The sequence below is a fragment of the Gastrolobium bilobum genome, unplaced genomic scaffold (assembly GCF_033153095.1).
Source record: "Gastrolobium bilobum isolate Gb01-03AN ecotype WA unplaced genomic scaffold, APGP_CSIRO_Gbil_v1 utg23253, whole genome shotgun sequence".
NCBI classification, from domain to species: Eukaryota; Viridiplantae; Streptophyta; class Magnoliopsida; order Fabales; family Fabaceae; genus Gastrolobium; species Gastrolobium bilobum.
Genome location: NW_026896935.1, coordinates 235,267 through 259,438, shown reverse-complemented (window position 1 = coordinate 259,438; position 24,172 = coordinate 235,267). Strand labels below are relative to the sequence as shown.

Below are 24,172 nucleotides of genomic sequence, written 5' to 3'. Positions count from 1 at the left end.
AATCAGTCTAGTGGTGAGGAATTTGAGTAGCTTGTATTAAAAAAAAATCACATTGGACAAACTTCTCTAAATTGAATTTTTATACAAAGTAAGTAATGGTGTATTTACCTTTTATTTATTTAAGGAGTATTATGATCGTAATTAACCTACTAAAATTAAAAATAATATTCAAGATTCATTAATGTACCTTCATCTAATAACTCAAACTTTTAGGTCAAATAAGTTATTTTACATAATACTAATTAAAGCCTGGTCTAGGGTTTAATCCCTTCCTTTCCTATGTGATTGCACGAGTAAATAAATAAAATCAGCATCTATCCGTATAGAACCATATTATAAAAAATATTATTTAAAAAAACGGATGTTGAACTTGAACGTTCTACATGTTGTTAGACCTTGTTTCTTTGCCCCCACACGTACACGATTAAGATCTACATCGCCCTCAACTGTAGATGGGCCACGTTGGTCAGTGTTTGTTGTCTCTCCTACTCTTATCCAAATTTCATAACCTAAATGAAATTCAAACATCAGTATATATACGAGTCTCCAATTAATCGTAACATAAAGGATGACAAATATAATATAATCTATATAATATACGGTTCACGTAACTCGGGTTGCGTAGAAAATTGTTCATTATCTACACCTTCTATACCCATTTGAGAATGTACATTGAATAAGCTGCAGTTGTGTTTTTTGTTCAATTACAATGAAAATTGGACCACTTCAAACGTTGATGGCTGAATGTGCATAACTGTGTATATGACATACATGTTATTATGTGTGTCCAAACTTAAACATTGACAAGTAGCTGCTAGTTGCTCGGTCGCTGTTAGGTTAGCGTGGACCAGTTCCAACCATTTACGTTAATATATAATAAAATAAATTATGTACTACTTGTTTTTCTTTTCTTCTCTTTCTTTTTCTGCTTAATTGACATGTGTTATTGGGGTATTTTAATTGTAATTCGATACTCTGACATCTATAAAATTCCATTTGCGAAACGAAATTACTTTCGTAAAGTTTTATCTAAATTCTAAAGCGAATACTTTTGTTTTGTTTTTTTATACAAAATAATTCAACACATAACTTAATATAACATATCCAAACACCTTATTATTAAACCAATTCTAGTGGCTTTCTGAAGGAAATGCTTCGTATACAATGTATGTATATATATCTATGTGGCTGGCTGGCAGAAAAATACAAATATGCATGTATATTGAGAATATGCATGGGTTTTTGTTGACGAACTCGGCAAGTGCACCAGTCGTATAAGTAATAAAGTAGAGTTATCGATCCCACGAGGACTGATGACCAAGCAATAATTTATTTATTTAATCAAAGTTGGATCGATCATTCAAGGTTTTCTTGAGGATATTCTGATTATATTAAAAGCAGAATTTATAAACTTATTTTTGGTTTTTAATATTTTAGAAATTTAATTCAGAATTAATTAAAGCTAAAAATTGGTTTTAAGATTTTAATAAAAAGGCGTAGCTAGGATTTAACTTCCCCAATGGTTTCCAAACTAGTTTACCTATTCTTATAATCCCATTCAAGATTCAGTTATTAACAGTTCTTTCTATATTCGATTAAATCTCAATCCCTTGGTAATCCAATCCTTTACTCCACTCAAAAGCCTAATCCCTTAGTACTTTTTCATAAAGTAAGCATTAACGCAAGAACGTACGGTTATAGAATTCATAAGTCTATCCCTAGATCATACAAATTCCAGCAATCAACCAATCAGAATCATACACCAACATCCCTATTGTCATGCACGACTCATATGTTTATTTACGAGTGATCAAGTCATAAATAAAACTAAGCATAAATAACAGATTGATTGCATAACTTTAAATCATGAATATAAATTATAAGAAAGGCAAATAGCGTTTAAGAACCCATTGGTTCTCGCCCTAACTACATAAAGTAAATTAGCTAGACATAATTATAAATGCAGAATTGAAATAAACTGTAAAATAAATAAAGTTCATGATAAACTTGATTAAGGAAGACGATCAATGATGCAGATTGGATTCATTCCTTCTCCTCTGCAACGCTCCATCATTCCTCTTCACTCCTGCCTTTGTCTTTGTCTCTGACTTCGTCTTTCTTCGCGTTCCAGAATATGATCATCAGGGCTTCCTTCGCGTTGCATTTAAAGAGAAAATATGGGCTTTAATTTCCTGGATCCGCTCGCTGAGGAGCTCGTTGAAGCGAGCTGCTCAGCGAGCACTTTTTGCTGGTCGCTCCATCGGTCGCTTGTGCCAAGACCTTAGCGAGTTGCTCACCCATTTGCTCGCTCTAGCTAGTAACTTTGTTAGCTGCTCGCCCACTTGCTCGCTTTAGCGAGCAGTGGAGCTAGCGTTACAATTTTTTATTTTATTTATTATTTAATTTCTGGTTTTCCCATTGCTCCGCGGATTCCACTGTTGTCTCGTCTTATCATATTGGTACTTTGTTATTCTAGTCCAAACAACCTGAAACAACAAATATTTAGAATCTTATCCATTTGTTGACAATTCACTTTGTTTTACTGTTTTGTTGTTTTAACACTATATTTTTAATTATTTTAATAATTATTTGAACTCTTTTTAACCATAAAAACATAGTGTCTTGGACACTTATCAGTTTTTTTTTTTGGATCGATTAGTATTTATTCTTTTAAAAGATATAAAATTATGTTATTTTAATCAAAACTACATTGTTGTATGGTTACAGAAATACTTACACAATATAAATTGTAATAAGAGAAAGTGATATTTTTTAATTTAAATATTAAATAAAAATAATCATTTTAACTAAAACGATTGTACTTTACAAAGATAAGTATTTTCCTTTTTTCCCCTTTATATTCCTGAGTAGAAATTCAATAGAATATGTTAACTTCCAAAAGAGATAAGATATAATGTAGATATGACATAGTAAAAAATCATATTTCGGTTTTAACTATATCTGGAAACTCATTAACAAATTGCGTGTTCAGACATGCTTATGATAATTGTCCAAAAACAAATGCTTTAAGTATAATTCACTGCGAGAATATAATTAGATTCTGATAGAAATCCGTAAGTGTACATGTCATACAACTAATATATAAAGAGTGGATAGACTGAATTTATACTTTTTAATCTTAACACACATTAAGATTAAAAAATCTTACACACGTGGAAGACAAGGTAATAGCTATCAACCAATTCTCGAAAAACTTATTTAAAAAATATTATGGAAAGCAATTAACAAGAATTTAAAGAATTCAAAAGCAAATCCGATATTACTAATGCACGAGCAAAGAGTTTTGAGTGTACGTTCCCCCTTTTCATCCATCATGCATTTCACTTAATTATAAGTAAATTCTCTTAATTTAATTAATGATTTGATTAAGACTCTAGTTAATTAGAAACTTATTTCTAAGTCAATCAATTATGGTTTCTCTTTCCTAATTCAAAAAACAACGTAACTAAAAAAAGAAGGGTTACTAAGAACTATAATTTATAGTATACAAAAGTTTAAATTAAGGGAAAACACATATCATGCCAAGCTAGTCAAGGAAGATCCCTAAGTTTAATAAGGGTTTATAATCAAACCCAAGCCCGTGGACAGAAGTTTCTATTCTTTCTACGTAATTCTTTCACCCCAAACACAAACTCCTTCTAAAAAAACCAAAAATAATAAATGGTGATCTTTTGGAAAAATGGGATATCGTTGCTACGTCTAAATCTGATTTCTGTAACCTTATCATGATTCAACATATATACTAGAAAATATTGTCCGATTTGGTTTTAAGTGTACAATAAAGTTCAATGACCAAGTGTTTTAGCGCTGAGATTCTATATCAAGTTATGAAAGTCATCAGAAAAACATAGTAGTTGAATTATAAAAATTATTTTTCATTCATCCAATATTTTTTAATGATGGAGTAAATACACACACAACTGTGCGATGATTGACGACACATGCATGGGTCAATAATATGTGCCAAAAGTTGTATATTCGTATGTTTCCTTTCATGTAGTAAATAGCTACAAAAATTTTAATGTATTATATTATACTCTGGAATCTCTCTCTTGGTGTATCTGTGTCGGTACCCTGCAGGAAGATAGATCTATTGATAGCAGAGAACAAATGCCACCAAACAGATAAGATAAGCATTCATGTGCACTCTGGCTTTTCAACTTCGGGTTTTCATGGGGTGTTTTTGTGTGCTGTGTGTGATTTAGTGCGGGTTAGTATTTCTGTGGTGCATATGAAAAGAAAGTCCAAGTATGGGTGAAAACAAACAAGATTCAGGTACTGACCAATTGATTAATTGTATGTCTATACATTGAAGATCTAGGAAAGTGTAGCATGTGTTTGTGCATGTGCTTCGTTCAATATTTACGATAACAAATTCATAATAATTCGATCGAATAAATATGTGTGATTTGATCTTTAAAAAAAATAAAAATTATATGTACATTTATTTGTGTATATGGGGTAATTATTATTACACGATATTAAAAATAGTGAAAGCAATAACAACGTCTCAACAGCTTCAATTTATCTTATGATATAGCTTCTGATATAGTTGCAAATAAAACTCTCATAAGATTTACGAATCACAACAAACTAAATGCCACGTCGGCTACTTGAAATTATTCAGTTAGGAATTTTGTTAGGGTGGTTAGTTCTGATTAGAGTTGTTAACTTGTTGTAGCCTTTTTTATGTACAAAAGCTAGTATATATTTGATTCGTGGCTGTGTATGAAAATTGATCATCTTTTGAGAATGAAAAGTTATGTTTCTCTCTCATCTCACTTTTCTATGATTTTCTAGATGGTATCAAAGCTTTCAAGCTCTATCTGCTTCAGCGAACTATGGTGAATCAACCATCGTTACCAGAATTCTTAACTAAACTTGCGCATTCGTTTTTATTGCACCCAAATGAAAGTCCACCACAAGTCTTGGTCACTCCTGCGTTGAATGGCTGCAACTATCATTCTTGTGCTTGTGCGATGTCCATGGCACTTCAATCCAAGAATAAACTTAGATTTATCAATGGAATCGTTGTTACTCCAGCTACAGATGATCCAAAATTTGAAGCTTGGGAACGCTGCAATACAAACCATTGCGTAATCGGTTCTATGGATAGAAAATGCCATTGATGCTTGGCAAGATTTGTGTGATTATTTTTCACAATCAGACATATTCCACGTTTCTGATCTTCAGGAAGATATATACAAGCTTTGCCAAGGAGATAAATTTGTGTATGAATACTTCACACAATTGAAAACTATGTGGGACGAATTGGAGATTTGAAGCCACTTCCCACACCTGTTGTTCCTTGTGTTTGTGGAGCGGCGGAACAAATGCATATGTATTATGATAAGGATCAAACTATCAGATTTTGAAAGGTTTGATCGAGCAATTTGCTCAAGTGCAGTCTCAACTCATGCTTGTTGAGCCTTTGTCAAATATGACGAAAGTATTTTCTTTGGTAGAGCAACAGAAACGTCAATTCCAATTTGAGAGCAACTTAAGCTTCTCTAATAATCCTCAAGCGTTAATTGTTAGATCAATATGGCAATCGAAGAGGTGGCCATTTCAATGGAGGACGAAGCTATAGAGGATGTGGACGCAATATTGGTAGTAGATCAGGCAACACAAAGTTTTATACTCACTGTAATAGGTCGAATCACACCATTGAAACTTGCTTCTTTTACATGGATTTACCCCTGGTTATAAGAAAAATTGTATTAATAATGTTGTTGCTGCATATACGGAGATTGATTTAGAGCAACAAGAAGGCTCATTAATACAACAACCATCACTAAATGCTATTCAAGACCAATATCAGCAAATACTTAATTTACTGCAAAAGTCTATTGTGACGAACACTCCACAAGTGCAGCATTCAATCAATGCTACTCATATAGCTCACCCATTCACTGAAAAATCAGGTATTATGAGTGCTGAAAATGTTGAATGAGTGATTGATACTGGTGTTACTGACCATATCACTTACATTTTATCTTAGTTTTCAAGTTTACACAGAATTAAGTCAATTCTCATAGCCTTACCTAATGGTTCATTGGTACATGCCTCTATATTTGGAACTGTAGTTCTCTCCTCAAATTTCACACTCACGAATGTCCTTTTTATTTTAGAGTTTTGCATTAACTTGCTCTATGTTATTAAGCTTTTGAGTTCCCATCCTTATATCATCACATTCATTAATTCTCTTTGTCTTATACAAGAGAAACAACCAATTTACCTGATGATGATTGGTTTTGCTGAAAGAAGAGATGGACTATACCTGATGACTAGCAATAACAAGCCTACGATTAGGCTTGTTATTGAAAGATGTTATACAAGAGAAAACTTGTGATACACCTACCTCTACTTGTGATGCCATAAAAAATAATGATGCATCGGTACTTTGGCATCAAAGATTAGGTCACGTTTCGAAAGATGTTATAGATACTATGTCAATGCAATTTTCCTTTATACCATATGGTCACATTTCTCCTTGTGACATTTGTCAATTTGCTAAGAAGCACAAACTTCCATTTAATTTTAACATCACAAAATCTAAAAAAGCTTTCGATTTATTGCATGTTGTTATTTGGGGACCACAATCAATTCTTTCAATACACAGGCAAAAATATTTTCTCACTTTGGTTGATAATTTCTCACGTTTTACTTGGGTTTTACTTATGCACACAAGGCAGAAATGAGACAGCACTTACAAAACTTTGTCGCGTTTGTTAAAAATCAATTTAGTGTAACTTTTAAAACACTTTGATCATATAATAGGCATAAGTTTATGATGCATGACTTTTTCTCTCAAGAAGGTATTCTACATCAGCAAACTTGTGTAAAGACTCCACAACAGAATTGCACTATTGAACGCAAGCATCAACATATTATGAATGTCGCATGAGCATTGTCCTTCTAAGCCCAAGTTCCAAGTACTATTTGGTATTATACCATCACACATGCAGTTCATTTAATCAACCGATTTTGTAATCATGTGCTTGATAAAAAAAACATCATATGAGAAGCTATATGGTGTTCCCCCTTCTCTGATTCAAACAACAAACAAAATATTTTTTCTAATTGTTTCCAAAAATGATTAATCATGTTTTTTCACTCAAGCTATTAAACATGAACATTGGCAACGTGCCATGAAAGCTAAGCTCTCGACTTTGGTCCTCAATAACACTTGGACGATTGTTGAACTTCCTTTTAGAAAAACACCCATTAGTTGCAAATAGGTATATAAAATCAAGTACAAATCCAATGGCGACATTAAACATTATAAGGCAAGGCTTGTAGCAAAAGGCTTTACTCAGCTCGAAGGTGTAGATTTTTTTGACACCTCCTCCCCTGTGGAAAAACTAACGTCCATTTGAGTCTTGTTTGCTTTAGCTGCTGCCAAAGGTTGGCTGCTTGAACAAATCAACATTGATAACACGTTCCTTCGTGGAGATTTGTCCGAGGAAGTTCACATGGTGCCACCTCCAGGTCTCGAAGATGTAAAGCCTAATCAAGTTTGCAAATTAAATAAGTCTTTATATGGCCTTCGACAAGCTAGTCATCAGTGGTATAGCAAACTTTCATCGACTCTTTGTCGTTAGGATATTTACAAGCTCTGGCAGATCACTTGATGTTCACACTTGAACATGTTGATTCCTTTACTGTGTTACTCATTTATATTGATGACATAATACTATATGTGAACTCTTCTACTGAGATTCAACGTATCAAATCATTTCTTCATGATCAGTTTTATATTAAGGACCTCAGTTTCTTACATTACACCGTAAGGCTTGAGATCTCTCGGTCACATAAGGGCATTCATTTTAACCAAAGAAAATACGCTCTTGAAATCCTTTCTGATGCTAAATTACTTGCATCCAACTTGGGGGGGTTATACACGATATTAAAAATAGTGAAAGCAATAACAATATCTCAATAGTTGCATCTTCAATTTTGTCTTCTGATATAGGTTTTAATATAGTTGCAAATAAGGCTCTCATAAAAGCAACAAATCACTACAGAATAAATGCCACGTTAATAGCCACTTCAGCTACTTGAAGTTATTCAGTAGGGATTTTTTAGAGTGATAAGTTCTAATTAGAGTGGTTAGTTCTGATTGGTTAATTTTTTATAACCTTTTTTATGTACAAAAACTAGTATATATTTGAGTCTTGTCTGTATCTGAAAATCATCTTATGAGAATGAAAAGCTCTGTTTCTCTCTCATCTTACTTTTCTCTGATTTTCTAGAATTTGATCAACCAGAGCTACTAAAATATTAACATGATATGAATGTCATAAATTCAAAATTAATTCATATACATAAATAAAATTTAGGACTAAATTATTAGTAAATGATATTTTTAGGAGAAAATTTATCATTTACTTTAATTCTAACACAAATTTATTATGCTATTAATTGTACAAAATTCCCATAATGAAACCAACACAAAAATTGAATCATGCATCATGGATAAAGCATCATATATTAACAATTTTTAGAAAAGAATTTGCATATCAAATTAAACCATCTTATTTATTGAGCGAAAAACTTTGATTTGACTGCAAATATCTTTCTCTTTATGATATATTCTGAAAATGGCAGTCTTCGTGCGATAACAGTAAGGGTGTAAATTAGAGGTGCTAAACGAACTAGGGGCCTTTGGCTCGGCTTGTGAAGGCCTGAGATTACATGTCTAAAATTCGTTGTTGGCACCAGGCTTGAACTCTTATAAAAGCTCATTTAATAAAAAGACCTCAGGCTCCAATTCAAAAGATCGGCCTTAGAGCCTCTCCAAATGCATGAGATGTTCACATTTGGAATATCAAAATATGACAATAGTAAAGATGTATCAAACATGTTTGAGATGTATATTTTTCTACAATGCGAATTAGGTGCTAATTTAAGAAGTAAAACATATGGTTAATTAAATATTTAAATTGAGAAAAGCACAGTATGCTTTTGATCCAGACCTATATTAAACGACATGAAAAGTTCAGATAAACAACAATTCAATATAAAGCCTAGAGTAAAGACTTAACCTAGAAGGAAGCATGTTAGAAATGTGTACATGCAATCCTACACCAGACAACTGAATCTCCAGCAGCATATACCTCCTCAATAACCATTGATTGAATGAAAATGACAAGCATCTTGTAAGCCTAAGCAATATAGCCTACCAAATGGCATCCCGCATGAAAGATAGATTGAGAAAGCCACCTTAATTCCACCAATAAGGAAACATATCAATTATGCTGCCATACAAAGGCAGCAAGACGACCCAAGCAAGTAGGTTATGCCGCATATTATAAAAGGAAAGGATTAAGTTCAAGTACGATCCTCCTTTTTCAATATACTTAAGCTTATCATGCAAACAGTGACTTAAGCGTTAGAGTGTCTTACAGATATCCTCCCCTCATGTTCCTATCAAATCAAAGTACAACGATAGTAGAGATCCTATCCCGCTGATATCATCATACACAACAAAGCAGGAGATCTCATTGCATTAACTAATCACAACATCAATTTGGATTAAGCTCAATCGTATATGATCAAGCCCAACTCCTTATGGTCAGATCAACTTCAAAGCCAATTGGGATTCTTTATCATAGGCATCAAAATGGGAGGAATTTGAAACATTAATTCCAATAATTTAACAATGTTACTTAAGCCAATAAAATAGAAGGAAAAAACAATTTTGGCTTAACTTAATTTGGCCTAGCTCACAATTTGTAAGTCTAAAATTATTATAGTTAATTATCATAATTTTAAGTCTACTTAAATATTATTTTGAAAAAACATCAATTTATCTTTTCTACTACAATTTAGTATGAGATATTTTTATTTTCCCTTTCTACTATTTCTTTTACTTAATTAAATAGTTAAATACTTAAACCTAGAAGTAAAAGTCATGGTTGAGGTTAGGGGTGTGCATGGAGCGGTTCATAATCGATTTTAACAAAAATCGAACCGAACCGGTTTTAAAAGGTTTGGTTTTCAAACCGAACCAGTTTTCTTCTTTTAAAACCAGTTTTTAATTTTCTAAACCGGTTTATGGTTTATAACCGGTTTTGATTTAAAACTGGTTTTAAACCGGTTGTAATTCAAAACCAATTTTAAATAAAAACTGGTTATGAACCATAAACCGGTTATCAAGTTCAAAATCAGTTTTTTAACAAATTCAAAATCGATTTTTGATGGATTGTGCTATTTTTATAAGTAGTCGTTTGTTTCTCCCGATTATAGGTAGTTGATCAACTATTTCTTGCAATAATCTTCATTGTTTTGGAACTCTCAGGACGAAATGATTCTTATAGAAATTGTTTCACGTTGTTTTGAGAGTGATTGGTAGAAGAATAGTTGAATTATTTTAAAATTATAAAAAAAAAAATTGTTCTTCGTTCTCTCAAAATTTATGTTACTAAGAGTTTCATTTGAACTAATGGAAGAAGGTATGGGTAGGGGTGTTCAAAATGTCCAAAAGAACTGTATGTTCAAAATGTCCAATCCATAACCAAGCTGCTCCACATTTTAAAAACTGATTATTTTTAAAAATCGGTTTCATATGAAACTGTATGTTATTTTTATAAACTGATTATTTACCAAACCATAAATATAATTGGTTATCCATAACCAAACTCATTTATAATTGAAGAACAAATAAGCCCACAAAAAAAAAGAACAAATAAGTAAATTCATTTCTGAGTTGTCCTTTTAACGGCGCTCTCTCAGAGACATTAAGCCAATTAATTAATTTTGTTGCCCTTTTCGTTCTGATTTTTTAACTTCATCTTTGTCATTTCAAAGCCTTTGCCTTGTCAAGTTATGAGTTTGCCAGGAGGTATGTGGTTTTTTTTTGGGGGGGGGGGGGAAGTTGTTACGTTACATAAGAAGTGCTTTTATTAGGATGCGACTTTTCGATTTATGTGTAATTTTTTTTTAAAATAAATGTTTTCTACTTGATTCATTTGAGCTTTTTTGGTTAGTTTATTGTATGGAAGTTTGAGTCAATTGACTAATATAATAGGCATGATAAAAGATAATACTTATTTGTTCTTTAATTGTAAAGCAGTTTGGTTATGGATAATCGTAGATAACCAATTTATAAAATAAACTTCAGTTTCATATGAAACCGGTTTTTAAAATAACCAATTTTTGAAATGTGGAGCAGTTTGGTTATAGATCGGTTTAGTTCTTTTGGACATTTTGAACAACTCTAACCCTAGTTGAGGTGGTTTAAAAGCCTACACCAAATTTATGAAGAAATTTAATCCTCATATTGACCTCTTAATAAATAGGTTTGAGAGATAGTTAAAATTGAGTTTTTACCTAAAAACGAAAAGAGGATAAAAAATTATAAAACATAAAATTGTAATAAAAAATCATAAAAACATAGTTTTAAAACTAATTTTTAACTACCATGCTTGATACTGAGTTCTAGTTCGATTTTAGTTTATTCTAGTTTCCATCGAATATAGGTCTAAAGCTGAGCCATAAATTCAGGCATTTGTCCCATTTTGACATAGTTAAACCCTAGTTGAGATGGATGCTATCATAGTGTCATTTGTCCAAACAAAATCGTACTGATTGGATTTCAGTCCTTGAAACGTTACGGACCGCAATAACCATAAAGATGGTAAGGATATTTTGATGAAATAACGGTACATCATCCTAGGTTCAAGCCTGGCCCACTTAAATTTTAGGCACAAGCGAAACCTCGCCCGAGGCCCAACCCAAAATGAATAAAAGCCAGGAAAAAATGGTGTGGGCAGTGTGAAAATAAGGAGAAATTAAAAGAAAAAATTGCACCAGCCGGGAATCGAACCCGGGTCTGTACCGTGGCAGGGTACTATTCTACCACTAGACCACTGGTGCTAGATGGGTTTGACTTTGGGATTTAAAATATTTAAAAGATACTACACGACATTCAATAATAATATGAAATTTCGTAGCTATTGCTTGGACTATCCTGTCAACCCCACAAATTTTCAGGCGAGACACATTTTATTGCAATATGTGCCTCTACTTAAGAAACTCGGGTGTTTGATATAGGTGAATTTTTTTTATCAAAAAAATATAATTATTAAAAATCTGTAGAAAAAATGAGTTAGGTAGAAAAGTTAAAAAAAAATTGATTGAGCAAAATATTACCGAAAAAATTGAATAGAATTTTCTAAATCTATATTTGGTTAAAGATAAAATATTGATGAAAAATAAAATTGAAATTACAAAATAACCCTAACGACAACTACCGTTGCCTGTCATCAAATTACAAAAACCTTTTTTCCTCAATACTCAGCATCACACCCATTTCTGCAAAGAATAATTACAGGGTTGCTTTTATTTTCGACTTAAATCTTGTTCTACTTTTCACAACAAATAAAGGGTAGTTTTGGCATATCTCATGTTCACCTTCTTCACTTAGCTAGTTATCATCCATATATCACCGTCGAAGTACGATTTAAGCACCATATTTTTTATCCAATTTTACATACAAAGTTCAATTGTTGGGCAAATGAGTTAGTTAGGCAAATTTTTTGATAATCTCTATTAAACATGGACAGGCTAGTTACCTACTTTCAGATGCCTAACAATATTTCAAGATAACTTGTACCAAACACACCCTTATCCACCTCCACTCATATCTTCTTTTGAACATTAAAAACAGTTTTATTCTCTATTTTCATTTGTTTTTGTTCTAACAGTTTTCCTATATAATCTTCATCTGTTTAGTGACCACACATTTTAAATAATTTGCTTCTGTGTCTAATTAATTGTAAAAATTAAGCACGAGGCTTATAAGAAGGAGAAGATATATAAACAATAGATTTTATAAGAGTTATGTGGTAGGAAAAGAGATTTGTGTAATGTTATAAAGATTCATTTTGCGTGCCGTAGTTTTTTTTTTTTTTGCTTCAAAAAATGTGAGTGCCACAAAATATTATGTTGTAGAAAACTTTCTTGTGTCATGTTAAATGATAAATGTAAATCCCTAAACAATAATAAAAACTAGTGAAAAACATGAGTACAAGGCTATTCTAAAGTCAGCATGTCATTATGACAAATAAGCCGTAGTATTAATAAAAAATAAAGAAAAATAACCTGTTAACTTTACCAACCACGTCAGCCAATAGTTCACATACAATCGTCACATTAACAAATTCTCTTTGTACAAATTGTTACTAATATGTATGGGCTGAATCGAAGAAGGTAATGTTTTTAACACTGAATTGAAGAATCAATTAGCGAGACACCGCTATACAAAAAATAATAATAATAATAATTAGCGAGACACCCAATTCAATTTCAATTGTTTTTATTATTATTATTATTATTATTATTATTATTATTGAAATGATTTTCCCAACCGATTTATTGAAGACTCTTTTGAAAACGAAAAAAATTGAGTAATAATTTTATGATTAGTTTGTTAACCAGTTAAGCAATTAGTTCAACAAAATTTTAACCCATTTATACTAATTCAATGTAATCTAACTGTTGGTTCGTTTTTAAATTATGACAATGGTAAAATGTATTATGCAAACCAGTGACACGGAAAGGAGGCAAGAGCTCACCAAAAGAAAAGGTTGTGATGGTGATGCAATAACTTCAAAACCCATTGAAGTATATTTAATTGCTTTTAGTGGTCGAAGAGTCAGAAAACATTAGGTAACTTGCAACCTGACCTTAGGTTGGTTATCATTTAACAAATACGGTTATTTAACTCTGAAAATTTCACTTTCACTATACACCATTCTTTACTATTCTTTTATCACTTATTCCCTTAAATATTAAAAAGATTCTAATAAAAAATATATATAACAAATAAAAAATAAACCTAATTACAAACAAAACTCTAAATTATATACATTTAAATACTTGAAACGGATATAATTTTATATTATTTACAAATAAAATTATATTAAAATTTTATTGAATATAAAAAATAATATACCAATAAAATTAAATAATATTAATCTTTAATGATAAATAATAAATTAAATTAGACATACATTTTACTGTACTTAAAAAACATGCAATTTAAATTTGTGAAAAAATAATATTCATATAAATCAAACAAAGAAAAATAAGATAAAATATAACAACTTGACAATTAATCAATCAGTTCATATTAATTGTTGAGAAAGAAATTAAATATAAATCAAACATATATTTGCAATTTTTACACAAAAATTAAGTTAGAACAACCAGATAATTTGTATAATAAAATATAAATCCAACTTATTTTTAATATGGAATAGGTTATGTTGGGAACTCGGTTCCTTCAAACTCAGCTAAGAAGCTTTTGCGGAAATCAAACGTCGAGCTAGAAGCTCGACTCTTCAATCAGAGGTCGGTCAGCGCAACGAAAAAATAAAAAACACAGAGAGGGGAGAGAGAGAAGAACACAATAGATTTTAATGTGGAAAACCTTCTCCAATAAAAAGAAGTAAAAAATTCATGGGACACTAGTCCAGAATCAAATTTCAACTATGAAAATAATGGGTTACAAAAGATCAAGCATCACCAACAATGGTGGTACACTCAAACCTCACCTATAATGGTGGTTTTCTCTCAAACTTCCCTAAATAGGTATAACACTCAAGCTTCTCCCTAAAGGTGCTCTCAAAATCAAAGCTGAGTTTTTCACTCAAAACCCTCAAATCTCATAAGTCAACCTTTTTTCTTTTCTTTCTCTAACCTACCTCTATCCACAACTAATGTATTTATAGGGGAAGGAAGACATTTAGGATTCTTAGACCCTCATGGGCTTAGCATTAAGGACAAAGCCCAACAAATCTCCCCTTTCCGACTTCAATGCGTTGGCTTCAGCAGTAACCCAGCACCTTCACAGCAATCTTCAAATTTTCCTTGCTGGTATTGGCTTCGTCATTATGTCGGACCAATTCAGGCAGATATGCACTTTAACGAGTTTAAAATCTCCATCGTCCACCACATCCTGGATCTAATGATACCTCACATTAATGTGCTTAGTACGGGAGTGATAGGTCAAATTCTTCATAAGATGAATTGCACTTTCATTGTCATATCCCAGCTCGTACTTGTCTTGATCATGACCGAGTTCAGAGATAAACTTCTTCAGCCATAGCATTTCTTTGCTTCCCTTAGTCGCGGCTATATACTCGGCCTCGGTTGTCAAAAATGTCACACACTTCTGTACTCTTGATTGCCAAGAGATAGATCCTTCTAAAACTGTCATCATATATCCTGTTGTCGACTTCCTTGAGTCAGAATCTCCCCCTAAATTAGCATCCGAGTAGCGTTGCAACTCGACTTTGCCTTCTCTGAATCAAAGGCAACACTTTATTGTTCTTATGAGATGCTTGAAAATCCACTTCACTGCTTCCCACTGTTATTTGCCAGGGATTGACAGATACCGGCTTAATATTCCAACAGCATATGTCAAGTCGAGTTTCGTATAAACCATTGCTTACATCAAGCTACCGACAGTGGATTGGTACGGGATCTTCAACATCTCGTCTTTTTCTTCATCAGGTCTCGGACATTGCTTGTGGTTCAGCTTAATATGTCCGAATAAGGGGGTGCTTACTGTTTTGCTTTGTGCATGCTGAATCTCTTCAGAATCTTTTCAATGTATTTTTCTTGACTCAGACATAGTAGCTTCTTTTGTCTATGTCGGATAATCTTGATTCTTAGTATCTGTTTTGCAGGGCCGAGGTCCTTCATTGCGAACGATGAGCTTAACGCCTTCTTCGGGGCGGCTATTCTCGATTTTTCTTGACATACAATCAGCATGTCGTCAACATATAAAAGCAAAATAAAAAAAAATTCAGCCTCATATCTCTTCACAAATACGTAGTGGTCGGCCTCTGTCTTCACAAACTGATAATCAGTCATGGAAGATTCAAACTTCTTATACCACTGCCGATGTGATTGCTTCAAGCTATATATACTCTTCTTTAACCGGTATACCAAGTCTTCTTATTCTGGAGCTCCGAACCCCTCAGGTTGCTCCATATATATCTCTTCTTCAAGGTCACCATGAAGAAATGTCGTCTTCACATCCATTTTCTCTAATTCGAGGTCCACAGAAGCCGCCATGGCTAACACAGTTTGGATCGAAGTCATTTTCACAACAGAAGAGAATATCTCCTCAAAGTATACTTCTTTTTTCTGATTGCAGCCTTTCACCATAATTCGGGCTTTGAGTCTTGGCTTCTGGTCATTCTTTTCATTCTTGATTTTGTAAACAAGTTTATTCTTCAAAGTTTGTCTTTCTTCAGGCAGCTCAGTCAACTCATAAGTATGATTTTCGTGCAGAAACTTCATCTCGTCTTGCATTGCTTTTTCCCGTTCTTTCTTATCTGAGCTCGTCACAGCCTCATCATAACTCTAAGGTTCACCATCTTCAGCAACAATGGTGTATTCATCAGTGGGTACCTTATAGAAGGTCGTCTCACTCGAGTATAGTGTCTGGGTTATTTTTCAGGTTGAGGATCCGACTCATCATGCTCATCTTGGACCTAATCATCATGGATCTCAACATCTTAGTTCTTAGCATCTCAGTTTTCAGTACCTTGGTCAATCTCATCATTTTCTTCATTCTCTTGATTTTCTCCCCTTGCTTCAGCTCAGACAACATGTATAAGTTCTTTACGTCTGACAGTAACCCGGACTTTAGGCTTCGAGATGTCTTGAATAGTCTCGTTCTCATGAAAGACTACATCTCGACTTTTCACTCTCTTCTTGTTGATTAGATCCCAAAGTCAGAACCCGAACACATATCTAGGCGAACTGAGGTAAATGCACTCTTTTATCTTTACATCGAGCTTCGCCCTTTCATCTTTAGGGATATGCACGAAAGCTCGGCATCCAAATACCTTCAATGATCATAGGCCGCTTTCTGACCTGTCCAGACTTCTTCTGGAATTTATCCTTCAAATGGCTATGATGGTGAAAGATTGATTAAGTCAACAACAGTTTTGACGGCTTCTCCCCAGAATGATTTCGACAATCCAACATTGGATATCATACTTCAAACCTTTTTTCAATAGTCTAGTTCATCCTTTCAGCAAGTTCGTTCAGCTGATAAGTCTTGGGGCGTCTTCTCAAGTCGGATCCCAATCACTTTACAGTACGCATCAAATGGATCGCAATACACACCCCAATAGTTAGATCGGACCACTTTTAATTTCTTGTCAGTCTCCCTTTCCACCATTACATGGAATTCTTTAAAGGATTGAAGTATCTGATCTTTAGACTTCAACAAATATACCCACACTTTACGGGAATGATCATCAATAAATAAAACAAAATATTGAGCTCCTTCAAGGGATCTCTCCGACATAGAGCAAATATCAGCATGGACAAGGTCAAGAATATACCTGCGTCGTCTGGGTTAATCCGGTCTCACAAAAGAAATCTGGTGCTACTTTCTAGCTAGACAATGCGTGCAGCTCTCCAGCGTTTGGCCTTTCATCCCGGTCAATAATCATTTCTTGTTCTGAATTTGGAGCCCTTTTTTGCTCATGTAGCCGAGGCGCTTATACCATAGCTCCAGGCTAGTCCATATTGGACAGAGTTGGCTTCTTTGCCATTGATCTTTCCCTATATTACATACAAGAAGCCTTTCTTCTTACCTCGGGAAACAACTAAGTTTTCCTTGGCCAGTTTTCATCTACCACGACTGATGAGTCTCAAATTTATTATATATTAAAGGTTAATATAAGCATGAAATTGATTTAAAAGTAATTAAAAGCTATGAGAATTATAATTAAATTGTTATTTTATTCTCAATAAATATTCTTTTAAAAATTCCTATATTTTGTACTAATTTTCAGCTCAATAAAGAGATAAATTGGAGAGCTCAAGTGGATTTGCTTTGGATTTCTGAATCATTGAAGATCTTAATGAATCTTCCTTTGGATATTTTTAAGGAAAGTTTTCCCATTAAATAAAAAAGGAAAGATTTGAAGGATTGGATCAAAGATATGATAGGAGATTCTAGTGAAGATTCCATTGAAGATATTATGGAAAATTAAAAGATATAATTTCATCATTATAAAAGGCAACTCTTGGAAACACAGAAGTACATTCAGAGGAGGCAAGAGTGAGAGATGAAGGCTTTCAAAGAGAGAAGCTTGAAGGGGATTGAGCAACATTGATTCTTCTTCTTCATGAATTCTTCTTCTTCTTCTTTTTATTTCTTTGTTTTGTTTAAACTAGCTATGTCTGGCTCATTTTCTTTTGTAGTTAGGGTCATGGATCTGATGTGAACCCTTTTGATATTTAAATTGTTTTTTATAATTCTTTTATTTCAATTAATTTTATTTTACCTTTAATTAAATTTCTATATCCTTATTAGAATTGATCGCTCTTGTAGGGTTTTAAGGGTTAGAGCTCACAATAGACATATTGGGATTTTAATTCTGACCGGGGTAAAATAACAATTTGTGTATGATCTAGACATAGGCTTGTATGAATTGCAGACTTCTTAATTCATTGAACTTAAAGCTTAATTCAAGAGGGATTACTAAGACATTAGAATTCTAATTGGGTTAAAGGGTTAAATAGACTAATACATTAGGGTTTAACCAATTAATTTAAAGAAGATGAATTATTTGAACAATTGAAATAATTGATTATAAGAATTAATTTAGATTAATAAGAGGGATCAAATGTGAAGTGTACCCTGGCTACAGTTCTTCATTATAATTCCTTAATCGTTCTTGCATGTTCTTGATAGTTTTTACAATTACTTTTCATTTTATTTTAATTCAAAAATTATTATCAACAACCCAATTGATTTGTTCAAATTAGAGGGAATAGTGAGAATAATACTTGGTGTCATTAATCCTCGTGGTAATAATATCTTATTCACTACTTTATTACTTGAAACGATCGGTATACTTGTTATAATCGCAACAAGTTTTTGGTGTCGTTACCTAAGGAAACAACTAAGTTTCCCTTGGCCAGTTTTCATCTACCACTACCGAAATAGTTCACTAACCCGATATCATCAAGCTTGTCTATTAAGATTAGGTACAATCGCATGTCAAGAACATGTATTACATCTTTCAACATAAGTCGTCATCTGACATCTGTGGTCAGGGTCACATTACCAACACCAATAATCTTGTTGGTCACCTGATTTTCCATCTTCAAGACTCCAAAATCACCACCTCTGTATGAGGAGAATAAATCTTTATTTAGAGTAATGTGGAAAGAGGTACCATAGTCAACAATCCAGTTCAATCATCATATCGAACATTTAAATAATTATCTTCACCAAGGAGGAATATCTCGGTATCCGAGTTAGCAGCCACAACAGTGGTGCTCTTGTCTTTTTTCTTCTTCTAAATGATTTGATCTGGCTTCACAGTGTCGTTCTTTTCGTCTTTCTTGCGACCGGGCTTCCCATAATAGAAGCACTTGAACTCATATTTTGGCATAGACCAGTCTCTGGACTTATCACGACCCTGGCTCTTGCTATGACCCAAGGCGTCAGACTTTTATATATTCTCGGTCACGTTTGCCTCAGATGTGCTGGTTACACCTCGTTCCATTCTCCTAGATTCCTTATTCAAAAGGTTGTCTGTCATGACATCCATCTTCAACTATCCATCAAGAGTTGAGTTGCTCAGTGTCACTACTAAAGTATCTCAGTTTTCTAGCAGCGAGCTCAATAGCAACAAAGTTTGCATCTCATAATCAATTTTCATCTCGGCCTTAGACAACTGATTCATAATACCTTTATAGGTATTGAGGTGTTCAATCATGCTCATGTCGTCCTTGTACTCCAGCTTCACAAGTCGACAACCATATGCGCTTTATTCCTGGGAGTCTTCTTCTGAATCATGGACTCCAGCTTTGTCCATAACTCGTACGCCTTCGTGAACTCAGACACGTGCTCAAAGAGACTTTTGTCAATATATTTCCTAATTGAGGCTACCGCCTTCCGACTCAGGATCTCTCACTCCTTATCAGTTTTGCCTTCAGGCTTTTCTTTAAGGATGATGGGCTCATTTAGATCTTTAAAGTACAAATGGTCTTCCATCATCGGTCTCCAGTAAGTGAAGTTTTTCGCGGTCAGCTTGAACATATCTCTATCATATGAGATTCCACTGGTCTCAATCTCGTCTCCCTTAGAATCCGTCGAACGCGGTCTCTATTACCACTGTTGGTAACTTGGTTCCCTCAAACTCAGCTAAGAAGCCTCTGCGGATGTCAAACGTCGAGCTAGAAGCTCGGCTCTTCAATCATAGGTCGACCTAAATCACCAGGTCGGCCAACGCAGCAGCAAAACAAAAAACACAGAGGAGAGAGAGATAGAAGAACACAACAGATTTTAACTTGAGAAAATCTTCTCCAATAAGAAAAAGTATAAAAACTCACGGGATACTAGTCCAGAATCAAACTTTCACTATGAAAATAATGGATTACAAAAGATCAAGCATCACCAACAATGGTGGTACGCTCAAACCTCACCTATAATGGTGATTTTCTCTTAAACTTCCCTGAGGTATAACACTCAAGCTTCTCCCTAGAGGTGCTCTTAAAATCAAAGCTTTGAGATTTTCACTCAAAACCTTCAAATCTCACAAGTCAACATTTTTTCTTTTCTTTTCTAACCTACTTCCATCCCACAACTAATGTCTTTATAAGGAAGAAATAGGTTTAGGGTTTTAGGGTTTTTTAGACCGTTATGGGCTTTGGGCTTAGCATTAAAGAGGAAGCCCAACAGGTTATTCTACTATCTCTTTTTCTACCTACTTTACCTATCACTTCAACACCATTAGATCATAATCTCAATAGGAGAAAGAAATGATAAAGGTAATTGAGATTCTAATCTAATGGTATTTAAGAGTGGTAGGCAGAAAAGAGGTAAGTAGTAGAATAACCTATTCCTTTTAATATTACATAAACCAAACAAAATACACAAATAAGATGCCATTATAAAATTTTATTTAAAAAATAATTTAAGTTATAAAATCTGAATTTTTATACATATATTTGCTATATTTCTGTCCTCATGAATTATATTAATTATAAATTTTACATGTTTTATCATTTTAACTTTGGAAAACTATATTTTCACCTATTGTGATTTTGTGATTTATCATTTGACCCTATGTGATTTTAAACATATCACTTAGACCCATTATGCTTAAATAATTTATCATTTAACCCCTCGTGATTTTAAATTTTCACTTAGATACCTTGTGGATAGAAAAAATTCACTTAGACCCCATGTGGTTAAAAAAACAAAAAATTTAAAAAATAAATATTTAAAATAAATTTTCTCTCTTTTTTATTTTATATCCTCACTAATGCATTTAGGGTTTAAAAAATAAAAACAAAAATTAAAATTAAAAAAGTTCACCTATTTTTATCAAGAAAATAAATTCAAATCAAATATTATTTTATTTTTTCTATTTTTTACCCGATATCGTTATAAAATTATCTAAAGAAAGTAAATATCTTATTTCGATAATACATATTTAATTTATCTTAAATAATATTTTTTTTAATTTCAAATATATTTTTAAAATAGTTAAAAATTAAGATATTTATAAATTAATTTCAGAATAAATAACTTGAAATGTTTTTTAAACCCTAAATGCATTACATGAGGATATAAAATAAAAAAAGAGAAAATTTATTTTAAAAATTTATTTTTTAAACCACAAGGGGTCTACGTGAAAATTTGAAACCATAATGGGTTAAATGATGAATTATTTCAGCACAGTGAGTCTAAGTGATAAGTTTAAAACTACTGGGGATTAAATGATAAATCACAAAATCACAGTGACTGAAAATAAAATTTTCCTTTTTAGCTTACCATGTGACAATAATCTTTAAGTTATTTTTCTTTCATATTTTTTCATATGAAATATGTGTTTAATGCCTCTAATGTTTCAGGAGATAAAATTAACTCCTACACACACATAAAAGTATATGGGGTCCATGCTTTTTTTCTCTCTATTCTCTTCACATGGGCCCCACACACTTTTATTTGTGTAGAAGATAATTTTATCTGCTACAACATGAGAAACATCAAATCATATTTTACATATTATTAATTTTATGTTAAATTAATTCATAAATTTATAAATTTTAAATATATAAATTAATAAATATATTAATATTTTTTCCATTATTTTATGAAACATAATTTATTATATAAAACATAATATTTCAATGGTTAAATATTTATTAAAATATTGAACAATATTATAATTTTATGGAAATTGATCATCTCATGTGAAAAAAAATGACATGGTCATGTTGGAAGATCACAACCATACAATACTGAATCAACGATTATGATTTTATAACTACTTATTTCAATATTTTTTCGCTCTATTGTTGGCTGGAAGATTTATACCATGACCTTTATGCATTATTGTCACGCCTGGATTTTTGTCTGAGACATGACTGACTAACAAGCCTACATCTGTTATGCATTTGATTCAGATTATGATTTGTTAGGTAGGATCCTTTGTTGGTTTATATATGCATTGCAACTACTGAATGTTGCATATTGATTTGAATTCGATTGCTGATTGATATTGAGATATTTTCATGAATAAATCTGGGAATACATGCTATTGAGATTGTTTGACTGTTGTGCCGTTGATTATAGCCCGAGTTATGCTAAATTGTTAAATCTGTGAATATTATGGTTTGTCTGTTTATCTCTTGAGGACCCGGACGACAGAGACTGATGAGGATGCCAATTTTATTTTATTTTTCCTTCTTTTTATTTTATTTTCCGATCTCCATGGTGATGTTTGTCTGACAATATTACCCACCTTATAGTAGGTTTGACTTGGATGTTACTATTGTTCATTGTTGAAAATATGTGCCCCTTTTGTTGATGCACAGTTCTTACTTTTCAATTTTTGTTCGCTTAAACTTATTGCTGAGGACATCAAATTCCTAAATCTGGAAATGAGAGCACATCACCACATAGTGGCAGTTCATGAGAGCTGTTGAGCGCTAAATGCAGATTTTCAGGGAAGTTTTTATCGACCTTTCTTTGTATTTTTTTCTTTCTCCTTGGTTGATTTTATATTAAGAGCTGAGATTGTGCAAAAATAAAAGAGTTGATAGGGGATTAGTCATCAGTGATTTTGATCCTTAGTGTGATGATTAGCATACTTGTTTTGATTTTGTGCATGAGCACTGTTTAAACAAGTCTAAAAGTTAGTAGGAATATTATGATTACAGTTTGAGTGATTGAGAGAAAGCATAGTTAGTTGAATCATGCACTGATGCACCCGTAGCCGTGAGGTTTTTGAGCCTAAACAGAAAATTTTCTTTTTGATGTGCACTTCACTGTTGAAAATACTCTAGAGCTTGCTTTGTTTCTCCTTGAGATGGTTTATGACATGCACTGTTGAAATGATTGAGACATTGTTTATTGTTTTTAGCTACTTGACCAAATAGTCACCCATTATGTTATCCTTTGTTTAGCCCCTTGAACCTAGGTTTGTTTTCTTTTCGGAATAACTTGATATTTTGTTTAGCCACTGCAAACACATCTCTACCTTAGATAAGATTGGATTGCAGATTTGTCATGGCAAGGTGTAAGCATTAACATTACTTCTTGTGTTGTTTAGTGGTGAAAAAGGTCAAATGACTTGAGGCAAAAACAAAGGTAGAAAATGGTGAATAATTTTGTGTTGCTTTTTAAATTTTGTGCGAATAAAAGTATTGAAAAAAATAATATAGAAGAAATAAAGATAGAAAAAGAAAATGAAAAAGAAAAGTTTTGGGGTTGAAAAGGAAAAAATATATAGAGAGAGAAAAATAAATCATAAAAATGCTGAAAAAGAAAAAGAAGGAAGAAAGTATGAAGGGGATTGTATGTTGAAGAATGTGTTTGCACGAATTAGAGTTTTTGGCATTCACTTTTGCACGACTTGGGGAGAAAGAAGGCACCACTCTTGGAGGAGAAGACGAAGGCATGGTCAAAGCTTCACCGTGGAGACCAACGACTAAGTTTTCTTTATGGATTCTTGTTTCTTTTCATCTATTGTCTTAGTTTTTTCGACTATGTCAGGCTAGATTTTCTTGTAGTTAGGTATAACACCTCGTATTTCGTAAATGCATAATTAAATATGAAAATGTGGATTAAGGGATATGATTAATGAAAATC

General features: G+C 32.7%; 1 non-coding gene across 1 annotated transcript; it reads right to left on the bottom strand.

The window, feature by feature from the left end:
• Nucleotides 1-11,830: 11,830 nt before the first annotated feature.
• TRNAG-GCC (transfer RNA glycine (anticodon GCC)) lies at nucleotides 11,831-11,901 on the bottom strand. Its single transcript has one exon. It is a non-coding gene; the product is annotated as a tRNA-Gly (tRNA).
• Nucleotides 11,902-24,172: the final 12,271 nt, after the last annotated feature.